The sequence below is a fragment of the Anas platyrhynchos genome, chromosome 13 (assembly GCF_047663525.1).
Source record: "Anas platyrhynchos isolate ZD024472 breed Pekin duck chromosome 13, IASCAAS_PekinDuck_T2T, whole genome shotgun sequence".
NCBI lineage: Eukaryota > Metazoa > Chordata > Aves > Anseriformes > Anatidae > Anas > Anas platyrhynchos.
In genome coordinates, this window is record NC_092599.1 from 19,849,199 (window position 1) to 19,873,302 (window position 24,104).

At 44.1% G+C, this 24,104-nt stretch overlaps 1 long non-coding RNA gene across 2 annotated transcripts; it reads right to left on the reverse strand.

The window, feature by feature from the left end:
• Positions 1-773: 773 nt before the first annotated feature.
• On the reverse strand, positions 774-19,009 carry LOC106016023 (uncharacterized). 2 transcript variants are annotated; one of them, XR_011812415.1, is made up of 9 exons: positions 17,674-19,009; positions 16,960-17,128; positions 16,635-16,752; positions 16,467-16,539; positions 16,313-16,371; positions 14,877-15,089; positions 9,055-9,310; positions 5,050-5,206; positions 774-4,237 (listed from the first exon to the last, which is right to left on the reverse strand). It is a non-coding gene; the product is annotated as an uncharacterized lncRNA (long non-coding RNA). The 2 variants fall into 2 exon arrangements; XR_011812414.1 differs by lacking the exons at positions 16,467-16,539; positions 16,635-16,752.
• Positions 19,010-24,104: the final 5,095 nt, after the last annotated feature.

The window sequence follows — 24,104 nt, forward strand, 5'->3', positions numbered from 1 at the left end:
CGAGCCCCTGAAACTGCTTTAAAGGAGACCTTTGCTTATGTGGCTAGTGTGGCCGGTCACAAAATGAGATTTGCACATGGAAAGAATTTTACATGTGATTTTCAAGACACCTTTTTTTGCAGCCATTTGACCTGAGAGCTTTGCTTTCCATGCAAATGATCTGTCTGGCTTGCTCAGGCAGCGCTGTTAGCACGTTATTTGGGTTCCTCTCGCTTTTCCCAAGGCTGTGCAACCATGGTGTCTTTGAAAATGAAAGTCTTGCACTTTCTTACTCATTGCTGTGTTTTTTTTTCTTCCCTTTTTACCACATGTTGATGGTGTTTGAAACCAAGTAGATAAGCAAATAATTCCTGCCTTTTCTGTTTCAGGAAATGCTCGCCTGAGCTGCCAGTGTGCTCTTAGAGCCCACAGCCTGTGCAGAATAGAAGAGCTGAGCAGATGCCAGGTAAGTGCTGGTCTGGCAAGAGGTAATGTTTAAACTTATATATACACCCAGATTTTTTTAATTAAAGATTTTTTCATTTGGTTTTTATCCTTTTCAGAAAGGTCTGAGATATTTGTGTCTTAGCTTTTCAGCCTGACAGAACAAATATCGATTTACACGGATTATTTTCTCATCATTTATTCTTTTAAAGATGTTTCACTTGATGTTTACCCTGTGATTTCCTCAACTTCAATGTAAGTCAGAAAAGCAATTAAAATTTACAGAATGAAATATTTTCAGAGATGAAGAGAGTTAATCAAAAACAGCTTGTCACTTGATGACAGAAAACCTTACTTTTGAAAGTCGTACAAACACGCACCCTGGCCTGCGTTCAATGTCTTGCCTGCCATAAAACTGAAAACATTAATTAGCATAAATTTGTAGTCTAGTTCTGAAAAAAAGCAAAAAAAAAAAAAAAGTAAAGTAAATACAACATGGTTCTCAGTAATGAGAGCACTTTTATTTTCCAGAAGAAGCCAGTTGAATTCTCCAGCTGCTCTCCGCACATAGAGCAACTTTTGATCTCCCCCCAGCACAACACAGCACGGGAGAGTGTCTCTTTAAATTCATTTATAAAACCATTCGGGGCTGTGGGTGTCTTTGATGTGCTCCTCTCCACGAGGCTCAGCGGAGGAGAGCAGGTCTCTTAGCAACGCGCGCGGGGAGGGATGGGTGGTCCAGCGTGGCCAGGGCTGACCCCGGCGGCACACGGGCGGGCTGGCACCGCTCGCCCACAGCCGAGAAGCGAGCGCACATAAAACTGTTTGCAGAACTTGGTAGTCGCACTTCCTCCCCCCAGCTTCTGGGCTATTAATAGTAACCTCGCAGCCGAATCAGAAAATAAGGCATGGGACAGGCAACGCGCGCCGAAATAGCTTCAGGACTGGGTTGCAGTGGAAGGGAGGCTGAAGTTTTATTTTTAAACCAGTTAAGCATATTTTAAACTGAATTAGCATTGTCAAGACTAATCATAACTCATCTCATACTGCAGTGTTCCTCTGAACGCTTCAAATAAATTTCTTATGGAGTCTCACTCTGGTTTGCAGCTGGGCGGTTTCAGTGTCACTGGACTCACTGAGAGTCACTTGCTTACCTGGTGGCAAGGAAAAGCTCCGATCTGTCTAAATGGTTACTAGGCTATGGTAACTAGGTAACATCTTAGAACTTTGAAAAAAATACCCATTAGGAGAGTAACTTTGCGCTGAGGTAGATGAGCAGTGCTCAGCCAGCCTGCCCTGTTCCTGCAGCCGTACGACAACAGCAGCCTGCAGAGCCACGGGGTCAACACCTCACCCCAGCCATCACTTCTGAGCAGGGCTGTCCCAGAGCAGCCCTCATTTTCCTTTTCTTTTGTACCAAAACTCAAACATCAAACCCCAGCGTTTGGCATAGCTGGATAGCATCCTTACTGCACGTGTTTCCAACACGTTCTTGGGCCACTGTGCCAATGTGGCAAAAGCTGCACGGGGAGTAGAAACCTGGCACCTGTGCGCTGTGATGCTTTGGCCAAGGTGAGCATCCAGAGCCCAGGCAGCCACATCACTGTCTGGTCCCTGCTGCACTGCACTCCTGAGAGCCATGCTGCCCGTGGAAAAGAAGAGTGCTGCACAACCCTGCACAAATCTGGGCACATGGAAGAACGGCAGCATCAGTCTGTGTCGCCTACTTCAACGTGTTTCATCTCACACTGGTGAAAAATATCTCAGAATTAAAGGTAAATTGTTATGCCTAGATCTTATACTACTGACCTTAAAGATTATTCAAAATTTTCTTGATTTTTATGCCATTTCCATGTCTGAACCACCTGTATTAGATTACTGTACAGTAAAAAGAACCCCGAAATTGTACACAATTCTCCCAGAGCTCTCTCCAGGCAATTCTCGAATTCTGCAGTAAAACTGCAGATTATTGCAGCAAATGCCTACCTCCATCCACAGACTAGAAACTTATCTAAACTGGCATCTGTTGTCGTATTTCAAATATGTTTGTAATTGCTGGAATATATAAGTTTGAACTCTGAAGTAAGGCTTGTTTTTATCTAATAACAGAAATGGTAAATGACAGGCTGGAGCTCATTAAAATAAGTTTCTTAGAGTAATGTACCCAAGAACCTGTGTATTAAGTAATCAAATAACTTTTAGGACCCATATATACAAAAAAAGTACAGGGTAAAGAGAAAAATCCTGTCTCCAGTAAGATCAGTAGGAAACTACTAGTTGCTGCAAGGGCACCTGAACTCTAACCAGGCTCTGAGAGTGTGCTCTTTGTAAGGGCACATGCTTATGTAACATAGTTCTTTGGCAAAATTTAATTAAAGAGAAAAATGTAAAGCACTTAGCATTAAGTGGTCCAAGTTTGTTAACATACACTATTTAGAATGAAACCTAAATTAGCAGCAAATAATGCTAACTCAGCTGTGAGCATCTCAATTAAAATTACTTTATGAAAAACACTTGTAGACTATCTGCACTTTCACTTTTAACTAATATTTTCTATATCGTTTAATTTTTAAGAGCCAAACAAATGTAGAAGCTTTATTTGAAATGTTGCAAGCTGAAGCAAACTTCATTGACTTGACTTTATCTTAGCTCTCCATTATACCAGGGTCAACAATCCTTTTCTGTAACTTAATACTGAATAAGTATTTTTGCTGACTACTGAAATCAAGTGGGAGGAGGAGTCTGGCAACAGACGAACGCTTTTACTCGTGCTTGTATTTACAGTAGCAGCTCATATACTTAGTGGTTTTTATTTTTAGGCAGGAGAAATATACAATATCCACAAGGCTAAGATTATCATGCCTGAAGATTCTTGTTATAAAAAAGTTCCCTGATTCCTCTAACAGAGGCAGAACATCTCCGGCTTCTCAAACAAGTGACCAGACTTTCTGAGGCACATAGTTTTGAGGCATGTGTTTTGGACTGCGATGACTTAAAAACATGTGCAATTAACATAGCTTTCTCCTTATGGCATTCAAGTTACCAGATCAGGATGATACATAAAAAAACATGCAGATAAGGCATCATTTGCCCAAACATGTCATCAGAAACTGCCTTTCTGAAAATATGTCTCTGGCAGAATGAAAACACAGATATGTGATACGTCGCTGTTTCAGAGCAATCATAATATCACTATGATGCAGACTGCCTTCATGACTTCCTTAGCTCAGTACTGAGGCTAATCTGAATTCTCAGAAGTATCATGCTGGATAACTCTCAGTTTAGTGCAAATATCCATGACAATATACTTGGTGGAGAACTAGGCACAACTGACAATCCTGGGGAAAAGGTTTTCATTGGTGTGGGATACCGCACTGTGACAGCCTGTTCTTTAGAAAAGTCTCTAAAATATATCAGAAATATATTTCTCTCCCCTGTAGTCTTCTCCTGAATGAGAATAGAATTACTCAGCTTTTTTCACAATGCACAGAACAAATTGAAGTTGAAAATAACTATTGGTTCCTTCTTAGCACACAGACAATGGCTGTCGTTTTATCTTTAAGGAGAAAACATGCTGGTCCTATTGCCCTCTTTAAAACAGTAGGTCATCAAAGAAAGGTTTTTTGATGTTTGAGGATCAGTCCCCCAGTGGTCAGTACTTACAGCAATGAGAACTGCAGCAGTGGCAGAAAAGCTGGATGGCTTTACGGCTTGCAGGATTACCACGACACGTCTGACTCCATCACCAGAGAGCTGGCATGTAAATGGAATGAAGAATTCACTGAAATGCTTTGATGTCGCATATATGCTGAATCTAAAAGGAATAGGAGAGTTTGTTTCTAAAAGGAAATTAACAAAGAACATTATAAAGCTATGTAAAATAATGGGTGTTATAAAGGAAGGTCAGGAAATTCTGGTTGTTTTTCCCGCAGTGTAAGGAATCTGGGCATTCACAAAGAGAGATATATTAGCCTAAAAACAAACAAACAAAAAAGAAAACCACACACACAAAAGAATCCGTTCCCTGTTTGATTTCACACCGTGCCATTGCTGCCAAGCCTGCCACCTGACCGAGCACAGCCAAGTCAGGGACCACCGTACAGCAGGCCCCAAACCAGCATTGCGTGCTGCTGGCCCACTGCAGCTACAAGTTATATCTGTGAGGGGTTGCAGCACTGAAAACTTGTGACTCAAAATGAAGGATTTTGCTGGAGAGAAAAAAAAACAGTGCAGAGTTCCTCGTCCTCAGGCAGCCTGCTGAAACTGTACCTTTTTAATTGGAGGAAGTTGTATTTACATACGGAATTTACACGTATCAATGGCTGTGGCAGACTATTTCTGAGGAAGCCCCTTGTTAATATTTTGGCAGAATGAGAGTGTTTTTTTCCCAATTGCAAATGTCGCTCCATCTGCCACAAAGCCCGTGGTTCCAGCAGCCTGCCCGCCCCCGCGCTGGGGGCACCGCAGGAGCCCGGTGCATGCTGCTGGGGTACCAGGGCAGTCGCTTGCCGGTCCCTGCGGGAATCAAACCCACCCCGTACCATTCCCAGGAGAGTCCTCTGCACCAGGAGAGCCCCAGCTCCCACACCTCAGGTGCATCTCCCCAGCACCACATTACTAGCTCACCTGAGACAGGGGGCTGGCTCTCGCCCCCGTCCCCAAAATTTTCACCCATAGTTTAACATCATAACAGATCCATCTCCATGAGGCACTTTTTTTTGGTGAAATGTCTCATTTCCACAAAGAAAGCTTCCAGATTTTTTGTTTGTTTTTGTTTTGCAATCTGGATTATAACGAGAAAAAATGAACATGATTTCTTAAAACCAAAAGAAGCATTCGACACAAAAAAACCAACCTCAATTCTAAAATGACTATTTCAGTGATGATTTGTAATCTGTGCAGTTTCATCTACTTGATAATACCCAGCTTAGTGTTAGATCTAAAAAAGGAATGAAATGAGAAAATCATTCCTTTGATATGCACTAAATTATTCAGTTAGTAAATTAGTGAATCTTATTCTGAGTGTTATTAGCTATTAGCATGTTACACTTCTTGATGTTGCTTATGAAGAATGCATACGAAAATGAGGAAAAGATTTCCCTTTTGAAGTTGCTGCCACTTGAGTTGTTGACATTTCTCTTAATTGGTGGCTGTCCTCTTGAATGCAGTATTCTGCTGTCTGTTTTCATGAGATTCCTAATTTTTAATTTGTTCTCTCATTGATTAGACTTTTTTGGGGGGGAATGAGTAACTATCAAAATAATTAGCTTTTCAAGGGAACCATGTTCTCCTAAGATATTTATTAATGAGTCTCTCAGTCAGTATACCTAGGCTTTATTCGTAGGGAGAATTTCAAGCTAACATCTGGGCTGGTCAAACCTCTTCTGATACCCCTGTGGGCAGCAAGAACCTCATAGTAGATTTCAGGAGGAACAAGATCAGCCCCTAAGAATTTAAAAAGATCACCGATATTCAGTTTGTATGGGGAAGATATTCAGTATCTAGGAAAACCTATGATACCTTCAGGCTCCAGTGTAGGATTCTGGAGGGAGTGAAAAGAAAAATGACAGCAAGGCAATTCCATCTGAACAAGGATACTGTTTTCAAAGAAGCTATTGACTTCCGCAGCAGGGCTAGCGAGCCTCTGTTATTCTGCCTGCTCTGTAATACTGGAAATGCTCGGCTCCCTTTTATTTAAAGTGAATGCAAGTTACATGAAAATGAATCCATTTAAAACAACAATCATTCTGCATATGAAGTTATTTTCCACAGGAGAGCCAATAAGCTTAAATAAGTACATACTCGTTTTAGAAATCATCGTCTTATACTCACAATTAAAGAGCACAACAGATAATAAAGCACTCCAACATGTTACACATTGCTGCAGTGATCTAATCTCATTCTCTTCCTGTTTGGCTTCTATAAACCAGTTCTCATCCCTTTCCTTGCTCTCCTTCTTAACCTTAAAATCTGCCTTGCACATTGCCAGCTATCCTCTTCCTGCTGAAATGCAATCTCTCTTTGGCATGTTGGTCTCTCTCCTTTTAGTAGCTCTTTCAAATCAGACCAGAACACCAACCTCTTGCTTTCTCTGCCTCCCTGCAAGCTCTCCTGCTCTCTCCCCTAGTTCCCTTGCCCCTTCGTCACTAAGGAGTCTCTACTACAAATTTGCCCATCATTCCTAGACTTCTGCCCACACTAAAAGCTCAGCACATGTCCTGGCATAGGTGCCTGTGGGCACCCAGTGCTGCCCTGCCTCAGAGCCAGCTCCGTGTGCTGGGGCCACTTGGGTCTACAGCTCCACATAGCTGGTTACAGTGGGGCTACCACCTCTACGTACAGGCTTTGTATGTAACAGGGAACAACTGCTGGCTTTGGGCTTCTGCTGGTACTGAACTGGAAGTATCTGAGTGCTAACTTCTGCGCCTCCTGGCAGTGAGAGTCATTTCTAGAAGAAATAGATCAACAACTACAAGACAAATTGTCAGAAAAATCAACATCACCTTTCACATTGAAAATCAATATAAAAATAATAAAATTGAGGAGAAAAACAGATAACTAATTAACCAACCAACCAAAAAAAACCCGAAGTGATTTTGCACAGGCTATAAGGGTTGTTATAAACAGGTGAACAGACCATTACAGAGGCATATCTTACAGGGAAGCTTCCCTTTGGAGAAGAGCAATGTTTATAGAGCTAATTTTACTTTATTGAATACTATTAAAATACCTATTAGAAGTTAGAAGTTGTAGTCTAAAATACTGCAGTGTGGCTCACAGAAGAGCCAGCACGGGCTGTAAAGTGGCCTTACATGGTGATCTATTTCTGCCAGAATATAATATAAGCTATTTCAAGGAGCCATTTACAAGTAAGCTGCCTGGGTAGAACCCTGCCCTCCCTGAAATCAATAGGAGTTTTGCCGATGACATCAGTGGAATGAGGTTTTCCTTTCGTTTTTTAGCCTGTGCAAGATTAAATATTGGGTCAGAAAAACAGTATTAGTTCTATTGCATGCAAGTGCCAGTGATTTTAAAAACAGCATTTGCTTAGGAGGATTAGTAAATGGAATTTGCAAAGTGATTTGTTAACGGAAATGATTTTTTTTTTTTTAATTCATCCGTATTTCCTTATAGGTAGAAGTTCCATCTTACTTTGTACTTAAGCATACTTCTGCTGCACCAGTAAGAAGGACACGCTCCAGCTATGGGCCTTTGGGCGTGAGAGGCACGTTGCTTCCCTTCCCCATTCCAATGGAAAAGCAACAAAGCCGACCGTTTAACAGTACGAATTCCATTATTACACGGCTTAGAAGCTTTGCAAGCATCTAAGTGCTGCAAGTGCTATGATAATTTATCTTTGAACTTGTTAGTAACAATGCATAATTAACAAGTAAGCTGTAGGAACATGCAATTGCTATGTATTTACATGGTATTTTCCAGGCGGTTGTGGTGTAATTACAGAGATTATACCTGCTCTGGAGCACAAGGGTGCATGGTGCAAAGTGTTCTCTGTTTGCGTTATTTCCCACACTTGGCCCAGCGAAGCAGAGCACAGCTCAGTGGGGTCTAACAACGCCTTTCACTCTGGTGGAGGTAAGCCATGGGGACAGAGCCGTGTGGACCTGCACCCAGCCCCAGTGTTTCAAGAGTCACCATAGATCCCTTCTGTTTGGCGCAGCAACACTTATTTTTGAGTTCAAGTTATTTATGCTTTGGACCACTGCCCTTTCAGTGATATAAATGGAGTTAACTATGCAGATTCAAAAATTAAGACAGGTTGGGCACTTTTAGTATAGCAACATTTTCCTGTTATGTATAATATGATGTGTTTGTGTAATAATTATAGATAAAAGAAAGCATGAAAAGAATCCACCTTCTACAAAGCTTTAAAAAAAACACACGACAGCATATGACAACTACTTTGCCCTAAAATTCATTAGGTTCAGAATACCAAATGTGAAGTTGTGTAACTTAGGCACTATAAAAAATCAGCTAATGGTGAAAAGTGCAAAGAAATATGCTGTATCTCTGAGGTAGTCGTGTTTTACTTGACTCAGCATCAACTGAATTAAAACTAAATTAAAAGATTCTATTACATTTGAGACCTGCTTTCTGCAGAAAGCAGATCTCTGTGCACGTCAAGTGGCACAGGAATTTGTATGCCTGGCTTCTAAAACAGTGGCATCTGCCTTTAAACTGATGTATGAAGCATCCTGAGCATAAAATACACAACTTGCTAGGCAGTGGGCACAACACTACTCTGGGTATTTAAGTAACGTAATGGAAACTGATAGATTTGCTGATGTTGAAGATGTAGAATTTAACTTCAGCATACAAGGAAGTAACTATGAGCTATTCTGCTCTGTCTAGAAGAAAAAGTAGGTATCTCTTTGAAGTGCAAGTTAGTATTATTCAGCTTCACGATAATCTCCCTGTCTTAAGGGATGTGATTTATGAGTACAATGATAACACTTCATGCTCAGAAAGGCCAGCAACGTGACGTGGCAGGGCGTGAACTGCGCTGGGTTATTTTCCTGTTACTACACTGGCTGCTTACAACCGCACCATAAAACCAAGATGCACATTCACACAACCTAATGATCTTGTTTGAATGTCTCAATGTGATTTTACCTGCTGTGCTGCAGCCAGCACGCTCGCGGTTCACAACAGCCTCTGGACAGAGCTCCGTGCCAAGCTCCAGCATGCTGCCTGGTGCTCCTGGCCCAGCGGATGGCTTCGCTGCTGCTGCATCCTGCAAGCAGCCACCTGGGCTGTGAACGTGAACGCGTGACGTTTGCCACGGCTCACGAACAGCTGCTGCCTCTCGCTCGACACCTTGCTGCAGAGCCGTGTGCCGCCTGGCGCTGCCGTTATGTGCTCGTCATGGCTGGAAAAGAGTGAGAATACTGCTGTGACTTTTGAAGAGAAATTGACACTCAGGCTTCTGAATTTCCCAGCACACTATTTTTCCCGAAGACTCGATGCTTGAGTTCTAGATAGGGCTCAACTGGTTGTGTAAAAGTCAGGTCCAGGGAATTTTGATGCTTGGCATCAATAGCTTATTTCAGCAGCATACTAAATGGAATGGAATAAATGAATCCCAAGCGTTACTTATCAGCACCAACAGTTCAAATTTCAGTCCATCTCAGATGATGTAGCTCAGGAACATTAATAAGGTGCACTAAGTCCTGTCTGCACTGACAAATTTAAAGATAATTTCAGAAGAAGACAGTTTGAAAGGAAAACATAATCTCCCTTTGCAAAATTCCTACCTGGAAAAAATGTGAATTGCTTTATGACTTGCATTCTTCAGTAATTCTATGTGGATTTTTTTTTTTCCCCAAGGTTTTCATGTTTTCATGGAGTGGACCCTTCACAAGGAATCAGGGAAAAGATGCCCATATGTGACATAGTTAAAATCACAGATATCATCCATAGATTTCATGACTTTTTCATTTCTATTTCTTCTATTTAAAATCATGAAGTACCTGGGTGACAAGTTGCAGCAATTGTTTACATTATCTAAAACACCAGTGCAGCATTTTTGCAGCATACCAGCAAGAGCCAAGACCTGTATTCTACAAACATCTTTAAAGGAAACATTTCAGGCAAGCTGCAAACTTTGGGTTTGAAATTCTTGCTCCAGTTAAGGTCGGCACTTGGCATTCGAATTTTTTACCTCCTTACCTCCTTTTCAATATTGCATATGCATTCCAGTACTTTCTTTTTAAGAGGAGACACATTAAATACCCAAATCCCTCTGAACAGCGAATTCTTTTAAACTTTTATCTGAAGAGATGCTGTTTTACAATCTGAGAAGCAGAGTCTCCTCTGTCTATTCAGTGGCAGATAATTCAGAGAGGAAGGCTTTCCACTGACTTCAGCAGGGTCTGGATCAGACCCTTCAGCTAGCATTTTGATAGAGTTATTTTTCATTAAGATGCAACAATAACCAGTAGAACACTGTAATTATTTCTGGGGATTAAATAATTTTTGAGTGGTGAAATTGTGCATGATATCAGTCATACTTTGGAACCCAACCACTTTATATGCCATTGAAGGCCTCATCGCACACAAGGGATGCTTTGTGAGCCAAATTGGAATGAACTGGAAGGCAACAAAAGCTCTGGCTAGGAGCAGACCCTAGTTGTGAAGTGTGCGAATGATGTTCTCTTTAGGGCTGGAAAAGCTGTCTTATAGCTGGTGTGAACATTACAGATGCTGGTAAACTGTGAACCTCTCAGTGAATGTGCATGCCTAAATCTGAAATCATTTTTGAATAATTCTTGCTTTCTATGCGAGTTTTCTAGGAAGGGGCTTCAGAAGTGTGATTTTTCCCAGCGAGAAGACTCAACAGAAACCCAGCTCTTCTGATGTGTTGATGGAGCTGAGGAGCAGACACCATGTGATGCAAGTTCATATAGGGCGAGCAGAATTAGGACAAATGTTTGAACACTTCTCAGCAAATTGCTCACAAATGACTTACAGAGAGAATTACTTGCAGAATGATTACAGCATATGTTTTCAAAAAAAAAAAAAAAAAGAAAAAGATTCAGGAACATCTATCTGCTCACGGACAAATAATGAAAAGAGGAAGAGGAAAAAGTTATCAAACAAATATGAAACTGCAAATTACTCACTCAGCTCAGTTTGCAACAAGCAATTTTTATGGTAGTAGGAGCTTGTGGAGTAGGAGGTAACTGTAAGAAGAATGATTGATTCAGTATCTTATATTGCAATTCTGGAAGGGGTTCAACATCTAATTTAAAAGCCATTTTCTTGCTTTTACCCAGTAAAGAAAACAAAATGATTGTCAATGACTGTGAGCTGTTTTGGGCAGATAGCATCTATTTTGTGTCCCTGTGGTCACTGACAAAGGCTGGTTCATAACAAAGAGCAGTTACTTATTACAAAAGACCTCTCCTGCCAGAAAAACAAAAACAAAAACAAAAAAGAAAAACCTGCCTGAGGAAGGATATTGCCATCATAATCCTCTTTGCATCTTCCCATTAGAGAGGAAAAGGTTTGCCTTTCCAGAAGAGATATAAAATTGGTCTTAAATTTGGTGCATTTTTTCAGCCTTTGCACTGTGGAGACTTGAGTAAACTGCTTCTTCTCCAGCCTCTCTTTTGGTCATGTCACTGGAGAGGAAAGGCATGGTAATAAAGTAAGCAGTGATTTACTTTCCCCTTGGAAGACAACAAAACACACTTCGGGCATCCTTCTCCTTAGACTGCCTGTTGTCCCTCCTTCCCAGCCCAACAGGAAGCCAGCCACCACACACCGTGACACTGGCAGGTATTTTCTGCTCAGGACAGAGGGGGTGGCTGAAACGTATTCTGTGCCCATGGCACAGCGGGTGTGCTGTCAGCATTCAGACCCCCTTAACTCCTTATACCTGTCTTCCTGATTCCATATTTAATTCCTAATTTAATTCCTGAAAAGGCACATGCTATTTTTCACAGGGATAACAGATGTGAAGGAGTCCACTTGAGCCCTACTGCTTCACTTCAAAACAAAACAAAACAAAACAAAACCACAAAACTTAAGATGTTAATGCTGTAAATAAACATTACGGCACAATCTTTGGGTAAACGATATCCAACATTACACAAAATTTTAGTCACAATAAAGGATTTTACAAGCTCCTTTGAACTAATGAAAGAAAGGGTTTCATTTAGAACAGTGATGTGTTCATTCCAGTAAATGCCATTTGCCATAAATCTCAGTATAAACTGAGCCAAAATAGTTTGCTATGACTTAACAATAACCAATAACTACAATTTCATTTTACTCTTACTATGTTTTTAGACAAAAGGTTACCAGCACCAATAGATTTCTGTGTCCACTGAAGGGAACAAGAAGAAGGTGCCTTTCTGTCTCTGCTGTGCTGATGGCTGTGCTTGAGGAGCTGCTCCTGCATCACCCACCTCTGCTGGGGCACACAGCAGCTCATCACCTGCAAAGTCACAAATTTAACTACACAAGTGCTTTCATTCTGACCATAATCTGAATGTAGAGAGATTTGGCCTGCCTCGGTTTGGTGACTTAAAGTATAGATGGAGACTACTTGATCCAGGTCAAAAGCTACCGCTGCCCTTTGCCTTTACCCTGCCCAGAATCCCCCAATCCAATTGCATTTAGGAAGTTGGGTTAGAAAGGGTAACACAACATTCTGCTGCTGCAGCCCCCCCCAATCCTGCAAGCTTTTTTGCTATTGTTTAATTTGCTACATGTGATTAACTCCTCTGTGTTTCTGCCTGGCAGAATTCGTGACTAAAAATACCCTGCGAGTATACGGTGTGTGCTGCAACACTGGCACAAAGTAAATAAGACCATAGTCTTCATAATCGCTGTTTTTGCAAAGAACTACTGTTCCCAGCAGACTGGCTATTTTAGGCTGTAAATGGAAAGCAGAAAATGAGATTTTCTTTCCCTGCCAGGTCTTCTCCTGGGAATTTTATTGCTTTCTGCTGTGCACCTACTCTGGGTGTTGATGGCAGCACACCGATAATACCGGTGTCATGGAGGATGGCTCACTGGAACTGGTTCTGAAATATGCCAGTGAACACGGGAAATAATTTCCACTGGTATCAACATATCAATTGTTGATATAAAATGGAGCGATAGATCAAAAGCAGATCGGGATAGCCTGATTTACTCCATGATTCACTCCATGATTCAGGTGACAGTTCATTCAAATTCAGCTTTGCAAAGTCAGTAAAGGTATTCTTTAGCTGCCTGCACTTTCTGTTCTAATACTGGTAATATATTTACTTCTATCTTACTTTTGTAGACCACCTTTTACCTCTTCTTTGATGATTTAAGTGCAGTTATGAAAGTAGACACCCTTGATTTGTAGTCCCATTGACACCAGTTATGCCTGGCCTTATCTGCATTATATAGCACCTAAATCACACGTATCGTACAGATCTAACGAAAGACCTTTGCACGGTGTTTACATCTGAGAAGCATTAATTATCATTCTTAGACTTCATGTATTGTGCTTTTTTTTTTTTTCTGGAAAAAGCTCTCCATTATTAGGAATTCAAAAGATTAGGCTTTGTTACAGTAACATGCAAATCTGGGAACTTGAGAACAAATTATAATCCTTAGCATTTACTGCACCTTTTTGATGCCCCAAATGGTGTTCAGAAAGATTTTCCGTTCCAGGAAATACCCTAGATATTTCATGGCATGGATACTGCTGTGGTATCAGGTCTGTATCCCCACATTTGACGGAACACCACTCATGAGCATCCTTTGGCTTGTTGAGTAACTGGTGATTTATTTTAATCAATTGTAGTACCACGGCAAAGTGCTCTCTTTCTGTGTATGTAAGTAAGAAACTTTTAACCTGGGAATAATGTCAATCATGCTGTTTTATGTACTGAAGGAGAGGGAGTGAGCTTTTCTGGGAGCAAACATATTGAGTGAAAGCATACCACAGTCAACAAGGGTCAGCTCTGGCACTGGGCAGATGAAGGAATTTCAGAGAACACGTGAAAAAAACAGATGGCTTTAAAGAAATACATAGAAAAGCTGCTTTGTGTTGTACCCAGACATCACATGTGATAATCCAGACATCACAAATTGCTGTCAGAATTATGATCTGTCATTCTCATGCTATTCCCTTTTGCTTTGTCATTTACAGCAATCATGTGCTTGTCTTCAAGCAGTCTGATGTTGTTCACTACTTGGTTCATTTGACCTTAAAAATATCATTAACATGGCAAAAACATTTGAAAGTTGGAAAATTATCATCTAAGGAAAATTCCTGGAACACAACGAAAAACAGGAAGCGACTGAAGAACCCCCTCTGATGTATTCTATTTGAAAAGGGCCTGTCTCTCTGCATCTCCTCACACACCACAAGCCGCAGCTGTCTTTTCTAATGCTGCTTCCTCTGCACTTTTTGTGACAGGCTCTCTTGCCCTTAAAAATTTCTTTCGGTACTATCTTCATCCTCATCATTTTCTACTCTCCTTTCTGAAACAGTGCAACACCTAGCTATTGCTTATTGCCCTACTTCTTGCCCTCTTGTCAGCTCCAGACTTCCTTTTCTACCTGTGATCTTATTTACTTATCTGGGCATCTTTTCCCTCTGTCCTTCACTCTTTAATCCCATGGCTTTGTGTGTAATCACTCACATCCCTGGACTCCCTTCCTCCCTATACAATTACAGCTCCTCAAACCAGAGCAGCAGACAATAGACGTTTTTAGAAACACAGTATGCACCATGGCTAGCCACCACCAGAACTACTTTTAGATTTATAGCCTTTTTCTCCAGAGAACCCTACTTCTTTTTACATAGGTGTCAGCTGGAAGCACAGCGTGCATTTCTCCCCTTTGTGTGGCACCTAGCACAGTGGAGGACATCACCTCTTTGGTCCCAGGGATGCTCAAAGTATCTTTCACCTGCCAGGTCCTTGCCTCCTATGCTGCAGACTTACCATCTTCTCCTTCCTCCTTTGCAGCCCTTCAGCTTGCAGCTCCTCACTTTCCCTGTGCCGTACACACGTGGGAACCTGGGCAGGACAGCTGGGACTGCTTCAGTGCATGCTGCTCAGCTGCGTCCTGTGGTCCAAGCATCTTGCTGATAAGATGTTAAGCCAGCCCAGTAGCCTCAAAGAATGTTCAACTTAGCACTCAAAACGTCGTTTATCCTGGAAGTTTAACACATGCAATGTTCAGAAAGTGTACATAGGGAAGGTTTTTCCTACACCATAAAAGGGGTCGTATAAGTCCTGAAAGGAAGAGCCTGGGAGCCAAATAACATGGCTCTTCAGGCAGCTCAAACTGCTTTTAAAGTAACTTGATCAGTTAGGGAACTAACTGATCAAGAGAGTCCCCACTCCATCAGAGGGAAGAGGAGGAGTGGGGACTAGCACCCCTGCTCTTGTCAATTCTGTCAACTGCTATTGAAATAAAGGGCCTGTAGAAGAGAGGGTCATAAAAGAAAAAAGGAAAGAGTTAATTTTCTGGAAAAAAGAAAAAGATCAAACTAATTGATACCAAAGGTCTGTTTTTACTGCTGAAAATTATATCAGAAAATGTCAGAATTTGAGAAAAACAGACCTATGAGAATCTACCAAATTCAGGAATGAGGAGTTTCATTTTTATACATGTATAAATATCAAATATCAAAGAACATCTCTGGTGGTAAAGTGCAAACAACAGGTTGGGGCTTTGCAAAATCAAGCAGTGGCCTTTCACAGAACCTTTTACAGTCAATACCATAAGAGTAAAATAATACAGTATTTCATAAAGGGATTTCCAAAAAGTTTTTAGGTGAGAGTGGTGCAGTTTGCTACAGTTTCACAGCATGCACTTGAGTTTACTCTTTTCTCAGCCAATATAAAAATACTGTCAAAGATTTTTCCACATATTAAGCAGACACTGATTTGCAATGTGAAGATGCAATTAAATAGTCTGATGGATTGTTGTAGGTTCCATCAGCTCTTTCAAGGCTTTCATATTACTTAATTGTCTGGACAGTAAATTTCGATTTTACTTATATTATGTGAGTAAAGAAGTCATGTTCCATGAAATAACTGATGTTCAGCTGGGTACTTATTAAAGGATATACATGACTCTTAGAAGGGCACAGGCTCAGCAGAACAGAAAACTGACCCTTCAGGTTGAGCACCCTAAAACTGTGTCATCCAAAACCCACAAACTGCTTGGGAACAGTTAGGCTAATGCTTACAACTTTTGTTGTAAGTTCTTGTGGTGCTATTCAGTGCAATACAATTATAAGCACATGAGTTTTTTGTATCACACAGCTGTTAGCCAACAACATCCTGATGTTCAGCCAGGTCTGCTATTCTAATAGCAGACTCAAACTTTTCTAAGTTAAGCCTAAATAGAAACAATTGCATGTCCATACCTGTACTTGCGGCATTCTTCTGGTGTCTTATTTCATTGAAGATCCTCTGACTATTCAGTCTGTTATTAAGGAGAACATGTATCAGAATATATATCAGAAAAACATCTTCTCTCAGAACAGAAATCAAGATCAGTAGGCAGGAAAACCTTAGTACCTTAATGGGGCTCAATATGAATGACACGTGGGCTAATCCATCTGTCAGTCTTCTCCTACTACAGGTACTCTAGCTGAACAAGAAACACTGTATTTTGTTAATTATTTGTACTTCACATTGCCCCATACCATGGGGTCCCCCTGGGCAGGCACACAGGAGCAGACAAACCTTGTCCTGGACGCCTGCAGCTCCAAAAAGTGGATGTTTGCCTCCTGCATTTTCAACCTTCTGCCAGGGTTGTTTCCCATCACTAACTGACAGAGTACTAAAATGGCTCTGAAGAAAGCTGTAAGTTTGGTTTAAATCATTAACTCCACTGACTTCAACATTCTGGGAGCCCACACTAATCTCAGACTTCCCAGCAGATTTTAAAATAATAAATACATTAATAATAATAATAATAATAATAATAATAATAATAATAATAATAATAATAATAATAATAATAATAATAATAATAATAATAATAATAATAATAATAATCTGCACCTACCTCACTGTCAGCTTTATGGGTCTTGTCCAACACATTCCCCAAAGCCCATCAGGGACCCAGCGTGCTGTTGCTGTGTCAGCAGGCCACTAGCAAGGCACCAGCTTATTCCAGCAGAGCACTGGATACTAGGCAATCTGGGAACTGTGTGAAACTTGTCTTCCATAATTACCTGTTAATCAGTGCAGAGTGCTTTCTAGAGCAGCTTGATATAATACAAAATCATGCTTTAAATATTCTTGGCTTACACTATGTACCAGCAAGAGAGGAGGATGACCCCAAGAGTGCAGGGTGGTTTCTTGAGAGCCCACAGAAATACTGTGATGTGATACAGCTGAGAGAAATAGTTGAAACTGGCCTGAAGCTGCCAGCAGGGAACTGAGGGAATCCATAAAGTAAACAGGAGAGCTGGGCAGTTTCTGTCTCAGCCCATCTATAATGCCACAGGGACTGGTATTTATTAGGAAAATAGGCATTATAAGGAAAATAAGACACAGTCAACCTACGACCGCATCTTCTGTCTTGCAGACAGATGAACATGTTATTTATTTGGACCTTCTAGGCATTCTGTTTGCCCACACACTGCAGCCAGTCCCTTGGCAGAAGCCCCGCTTGCCGAGTCAGTGAGCAGGACAGCAGGCAGAGCTGGCCTGTGAATGGGGCACATGTCCCAGCACCATCCACAGCCACCCTTAGTAAAACAGAAATTGTACACACCTGTTTTCCACCAAGATCACCGAGCACAGGTCTGGTCCATCAGCAGGCGGTCTGCTCACCCCCGGCACTCGGTCACACAGGGGTCCAGGGAGGGGAGGCACCCCCAGGTGAGGGGAGCTCACCGAACCCCCAGGGATCCCCAGGAAAAAGCGATTTTCTGTCTTCGGAAACTTCTGTTGGGGTGCACAAGCCTTCTGCCAGCTCCTCAGGCCTCTCTCCAATTGCTGCAGAGTTTTGCTCCTCACATTACTGTGAACGGTCTTCTCATTTCCAGTCTGCGCTTATTCATGATTAATTTATACCCATTTGATCCCAGGCTAGCATTAACCTTTAACTCCTACAGTTTCTCTGCTTGATATTTACCCCTAAGGGTATTTATAAATAGTTGTCTTCTCTCATGCTTAGCTCGTTGTGCTAAAAAAGATATACTGATGTTTATCGGCAATGGAATCTTCCTGCACAAGAACAAGCGTGTCGCCTCATCTCGCAGATTAGCCCAAAATAGGCCTCTGGCTTGCAACAATGCGGTGTTCCCAGTTACATTCAGAGGCTGGACGTTTTTGTCTGGCAGTGACAGCTACTGGGTGTTGGGACACCAGTCCCCACCACTTTGGGAGCCACAGCCATGCCCATTAGGGCCCAGCAGGCCGGGCAGCGCCATGACTCTCTCGTGAGGCACCCATGGGCTGCCGGGCAGAGCTGGCCCCTTGCCTGCCAGTCATGGGCGGGCTCCTCCTCTGCAGCCTCCCAGGCTACGCCTCCAAAATGAGGCAGCAGCCTCCAAAATACACAAAAATCAATCTGAAACGAGTTGGTTGGCCAAACCTCGCTTGAGTGTTGGGTGCTGTGTAAGCATCCCCGCAGCAGAAGGGAACTGTTAATTGTCCTAACTGGCACCTCCCTCTGCAAAGCTCCTCTGTGTCTTTGTTGGAGAATTATTATTTGGGGCGGGGAATTATCTTGGCAGAACACGGCTATCAAAGTTACACTCCCCACTGTCACAGACTGCACCTTCCCTGCAGACCACACACTCCTCCTGTCACATTTTCCTCTTCCTTTCCCTCCCTTCTCCTTCCCCCTCAGTTCCTTCCAGCGCATGCACTTGCCCCTCGCCGACCCGTGGCACTCGCTGCCGTGAGGAGAAGCTCCTGCAGGCTGCCCAGGGCAGCAGGCCTCATGCAGTGGTGGCACAGCGCTGCCCTTCCCTGCTGGCAACCTCTGAAAGCTGCCAACACGCTGTACTGGCACAGTGCTGGGAGGAGCAGAGAGGGAGGTGGGAGCAGGAGGTGCTGCATCGAGCACCATTGTGGCACCCGGGTGGGTGCTGGGGCCAAGGAAGAAGGTTTACCACATGCACACTGGGGTTACCTTCGTGCCCTCTGCTATGTTTGCGCCCCCACGAGAATTCTGGGGAATAAGTTAAACAGTTAAAGGATTTACTAAGAAAGCTACCATGACAATTATTCCTGAACACTTGTGGAATGGCAAATCCGGATCCATCTAGCGTCCCATGGGAAGGTGGCAATGGCCCTTGCCCCTGCTCCACAGGCTCGGGCACTTCCAAGAGGCAGCACGCTGCCGTCAGCACACTCAGCAAGAGGCTTGAAGGAGCAGGGGGAATGTTGCCTCTGCGCCAAATGTGCTGGCTTTGAAGCGTGCCAGTGGGCTGGCTTTTCCTCCTGCTTGGGCCCTGCTCCCGTTCATGGTGATCTTCCCAGTTCCCAGGCAAAATATTTCCCTACAATGAGCTGCACCATCTGGAGGAAATATTTCCACAAAATACCTACCTGCCTATTACGGAGTGATGCTGGTCTTCCATTTTCACAGCTTTGGCACTCTGCAATGCAATCCATTGGTTGGGCTTGGACGTACCTGGACCTGGTGCTTTGCATGGGTAACAAATTGCAGGGGCAAGATGTTCCTGGAAGGCTGAAGGTTGCATTTTTAGAGCAAAAGCCTGTAAAATTACTGGTCTTCCAAGCATGCAGAATTGCAAACTTCAGTGTAAACAGATTCCTCCAAAATAAACAAGTACTCTTACTGAGGAAAAACAAATATTGAGCTCTTTGAAGGAATGGCAAAAAAATGTTCAGGAACTCTTGACATCTCTTCAAAGTAAACTCCCTCTTACAGAATTGCTTTTTAGATCACCATGCTTAAAATAGTAGGGATGAAAAGTATTTCTAGCCTTCATTTAAAGAAGGAAAGTGTCTTTACTCTGTCAGATATTTATGGCAGCCTCCTGAATACAGGGGACTTAGTAAATTCAAAATAGTCAATGCTAAACTTTACTGAGAAACAGACTTTGCAGAGATGAAGTTACACTGCATCATGCTGCCTTGCTTTGACGATTAATTTAATTAAAGTGGAGCATTGAAAGTTTCTCTGCTTTGAGATGAAATGTTTTGTTTTCATTGCTAACAGCACCCAGAAGTCAGCCGGGAGCTCAGAGATTATGCACTGCCTTTTGGAAGAGCATTGCCCAGCAAAGAGCACCTCAGCGTGCAAGGCAGCGGTGCAGCCGTCGTTGCTGCTCAACAGGCTGTGGCCTCGTCCTCCTACAGGAGGAAAACCATCTCTCTGCTAATGAGAAGAGAAAAACTGACATTGCAGGATGAGAGTGCACAGGGAACTGCAGCAACGAGGCACAGCAACATTGCTTTGCTAAATCAAAAACAGCATCAAAAAAGAGAAGTGGACAAAACCACAACCTGTGCTGGTGATACAGATTTGGCTAGTGCCGGTCCGAGTGAGCCTGCATTCCCAGCTGTACCTCCACTACCAGCAGCACCAGTACCTGGCACCTGCCACCTCTGTGCTTTGAATTGAGCTCTCCACCTCAGCAGTGTCACTCTGGGAACAGGGGCACCCAGAGGCAGATTTGGGCACAGCCCATCAGAGACGCAGGTTTGGACTGCAGCACTACCAGAGCTCCCACTTGGCCTGTAGTGCCCAGGAGGACCTTGGTGCCCTGCAGCACCCGCCCAGGGCAGCAGAGCCCAGCACCTACTGGCCCTGGTCCCCAGGGTCCCCTTGCATACTGGGACAAGCCAGTCAGTGCCCACGTCCCCAGCACAGCTGAACCATGAGGCAGGAAGCATCTCCCACTGGGCACAGAGGAGGAGGAGTGCTGGGAGGAAGGAGGGCTGACCCCACACAGCGCTGTGTGCCTGGGACAAGGTGCCAGAGAGTGCATCATTGTGGGAGATACCCGGTGAACACCAAGACAGCTAATTTTAGCAGGAAGTAGGTTTCCATTTTGCTTCAATTTATCCTTAAATTCCCCCTTGCCCATAGCACACAAGGATGACTGCCAAGGGCAGAGCGGCAGCTGATCAGTAAACAGGGCACCAATTCGGGACACTAAATCTTCTGAACCATTCCCTGACAAAGGCAAATGCCAGAGCGACTGTTCCGGTCTCACGCAGAGACCATTGGGTTCCTCTTGTTGCTCTCAGGGCTTGCAAATAGAATCTGTGCTTATATCAAGTTGTTAACAAAAACATGAGTGCGAGCGACCCTCTCACAACCGAGGAGATCATTTTCTGTAGCTGCCCCCAGCACCCCCAGGCACGTTTGGGGAGAGCTCCCCCCCCAACCCCCCCCCATTATTTGCCACGAGTTTTACACAGCAAGGCATGAACTCAGAACCTAAACATTTTGATTGGGTTTCTGCCACAAGCAAGGCAGCGATAAGGAATGTGGCTTGGTTGAAACACGCTGGCTCCCAGCTCTGGCATTGCTGCTCTCTAAGCAGAGGCTTTCCAGAGACCCTCGCAGCTTTGGGAGGACGCTTCTGGGTGATTTAATGACCAGTGAACTTTGCCCAGCCTTCAGGCGCTAAACTCACCCGAGGAGCTGAAGCATAGTCAGGTTTTTGATGTTTGGAAGGACTGCAGAAACACAGTCCATCTGATACTGAGTATTGCAAAAACAAGGCTCAGAGAAGAGGCTGCTGCTTTCAGTTTACTTAATTAGTTTATACACTGAAACTATGAATAAAAGGGCTGTGCAATTGCTTTGGCTTTAGTAGTAGCCCCGCAACCATGACAACGGTGAAGCATTACTGAATCACCATGACAAAGAGCTGGGGAGAAGACTGCTGCTGCAGAAAAGCTAACTTGGGCCAATCAGAAATCGTGCTTGCATGGAAAAATACGTCCTCCAGTAGTTGCTGTACTTTAATGCTCAGTTTTTAAGTGTCATATAAAAATAAATAGCGGGGAAGGGGTTTGGGGCAGCTCACACGCATCCATGACGGTTCATTTTGATCACAATCTTAACTGCTGGATAATGACAACCTGTTTGTGCAAAGCCACGATGTTATACAGCTACTTCTACTTCCTTAAAAACAGAGATCTTAAAATGTACAGAGCAGAGCTGCTTCCTCTGCTGATAGCATGGGAAATGCAGTCACCATGCCTGCCGCGCCAGGTGGCACAGGTGCCTGCCAGTCCCAGCCTGGGGACCTCTCCGGGCAGCACCCGCTCTGCTCTGGCAATTTGCTCACAAATGTGCTGCATTTCTGGGAGACAGTGCACTGCGCACCATGGCTGGTGGCCACAGCCCCTTGCTTGCCCCTGCCCCATTCCAGGCCCCTTGGGACGCTGCCCTCAGCAGCACCCAGGGCTCCAGTGCACGTGCTGGGGCATCTTGTCCTACAGCTGGTTATATGGAAAAATGAAAAAAAATCTGTGCTTATTCCCCACCCTTCCCCATGAGTCTACACCCTCCTGATAAACAAACTGAAATTTTGCCCGGCACCAGGAGGTGTTCCAGTGACACGCTACTGCTTTTGGAGAGGGCACAATGAAGAGAAGAGGAACAGCACCTGGAGCCTGCTGGGCCAGGCTGCTCAAAGGTCCCACAGCAGCTTTGGCAGAGGAGGGAGCATTTAAAAACCACCTCTTCAGGGTCACTTGGCACAGCACAACTGAAAAACCTCACACTCCTTCACAGAGGGTCCATCGTTCCTGCTGAAGTTTCACTTATCGCAGCGGGAACTCACCCAATACTTACCGGAGCAGCAGGGGAAAGTCTCCTCGGAAAGCACTGCACCAGCGAGGGGGCAGTGGACACAAACCAGCTGTCACAAACCACACGTCCCCTCTGGACCTCCGAGGACAGGCAGAGCTTCACTGAGGCTGCTGACCCCCAGAGCCTGTGCCAGCATTAGTGCAAGGTATGCCAGGCTTTTTTTGGAGCTGGAGAGCTGAAACCACAGGAGACAACACCCAAAAATGCCTGAAGGAGGTCAGGAGCTGAGCCTGGTGGCAGGGAGGCTCTGCCGGCTGCAAGCCCCAGGCGTGAGCAAACCCCGGGCTGGGCACCTGGGCAGTCACAGCTCCGAAGGGCAGCAAGTGGGGCTGGGGGCTGAGCCTGGCAGAGAAGCAGCCGGAGCAAGGGGGGCTCCTGCCCGCTCCGTGCGTGCTCAGGGAAGCCAGGCTCTGCTCAGCCGCTGAAAATAAACAGTGCTGCCTGTGAGACGAGTGCCCAATCCATCTTCCTAGCAGAAACAGCTCTGCAAGCCTGCAAACTGGGTGCTTGGGTCAGGGGAGGTAACCGAACAGAGTCCCACCATTTATTCAACAGCCACCAGGGCAGCTGCCCCTTGGGCATCGGAAAACACTGGGGGGCTTGGGGAGGGGCCGCAGCAGTGCCAGGGTCACATTGGGCTGCCCGGGGCACTGGCCCCACGTAGTGCCCACAGGCAGAAACAGCCGGTGCCAGGGGTCTGGATCCTCGCGTGAGTCTGGGGACACAGCCTCTGTGTGCTCCTTAGTGCAGAACATGCTGGGTGCTACGGGCACTTCTGAGTCAGGAGAAACTGCAGCCCTGCGGTGTTACAGAGCAACAGGCATCGGACCCAGTGTTGTTGGGTCTTTGGAACATTTTAGGCAAGCAGGGGAGTTTCTCCTGTGTTTTTGTGTCCTTCTTTCACCTTTCTCGTGCTTGGAAGCACAGCCAAGGAAGGATCATTACCCCTGGGCTGCTGCTAATTGAGCTGGAGATGGGACAGCTGCTAATAGCCACAACTCAAATGAAAGAGCATTCGGCTTGATTTTTCAGCAACTGTGTTTTCCATTGAGAAGCCATCCCGGCAGGTAATCTCTGAACAATTTTACTTGCCTCATTTTATAAGAATTGGTGCTAGAAAACAGCGAAGAATAATGGCAGGAAAAATTATGAATAAAACCCCTGCGTGCTTAGCTCTACCGGACACATGTCCCTTTACTTCTCGTCACTGGTTAGCAGTGATATTTCTCCTTCCACACTGCTAATCGCCATCTTCCTTTCATGCCATCCCTCAGCAATCAACACTCACCAGAAGATATCTGGAAACTCATCCCTGGATTCTCAGTGCAAGAGCAAGCACAACAGAGGCAGTGCCTGACCTCACACCAGCACGAGCAGAAGGGCCGAAACCATCC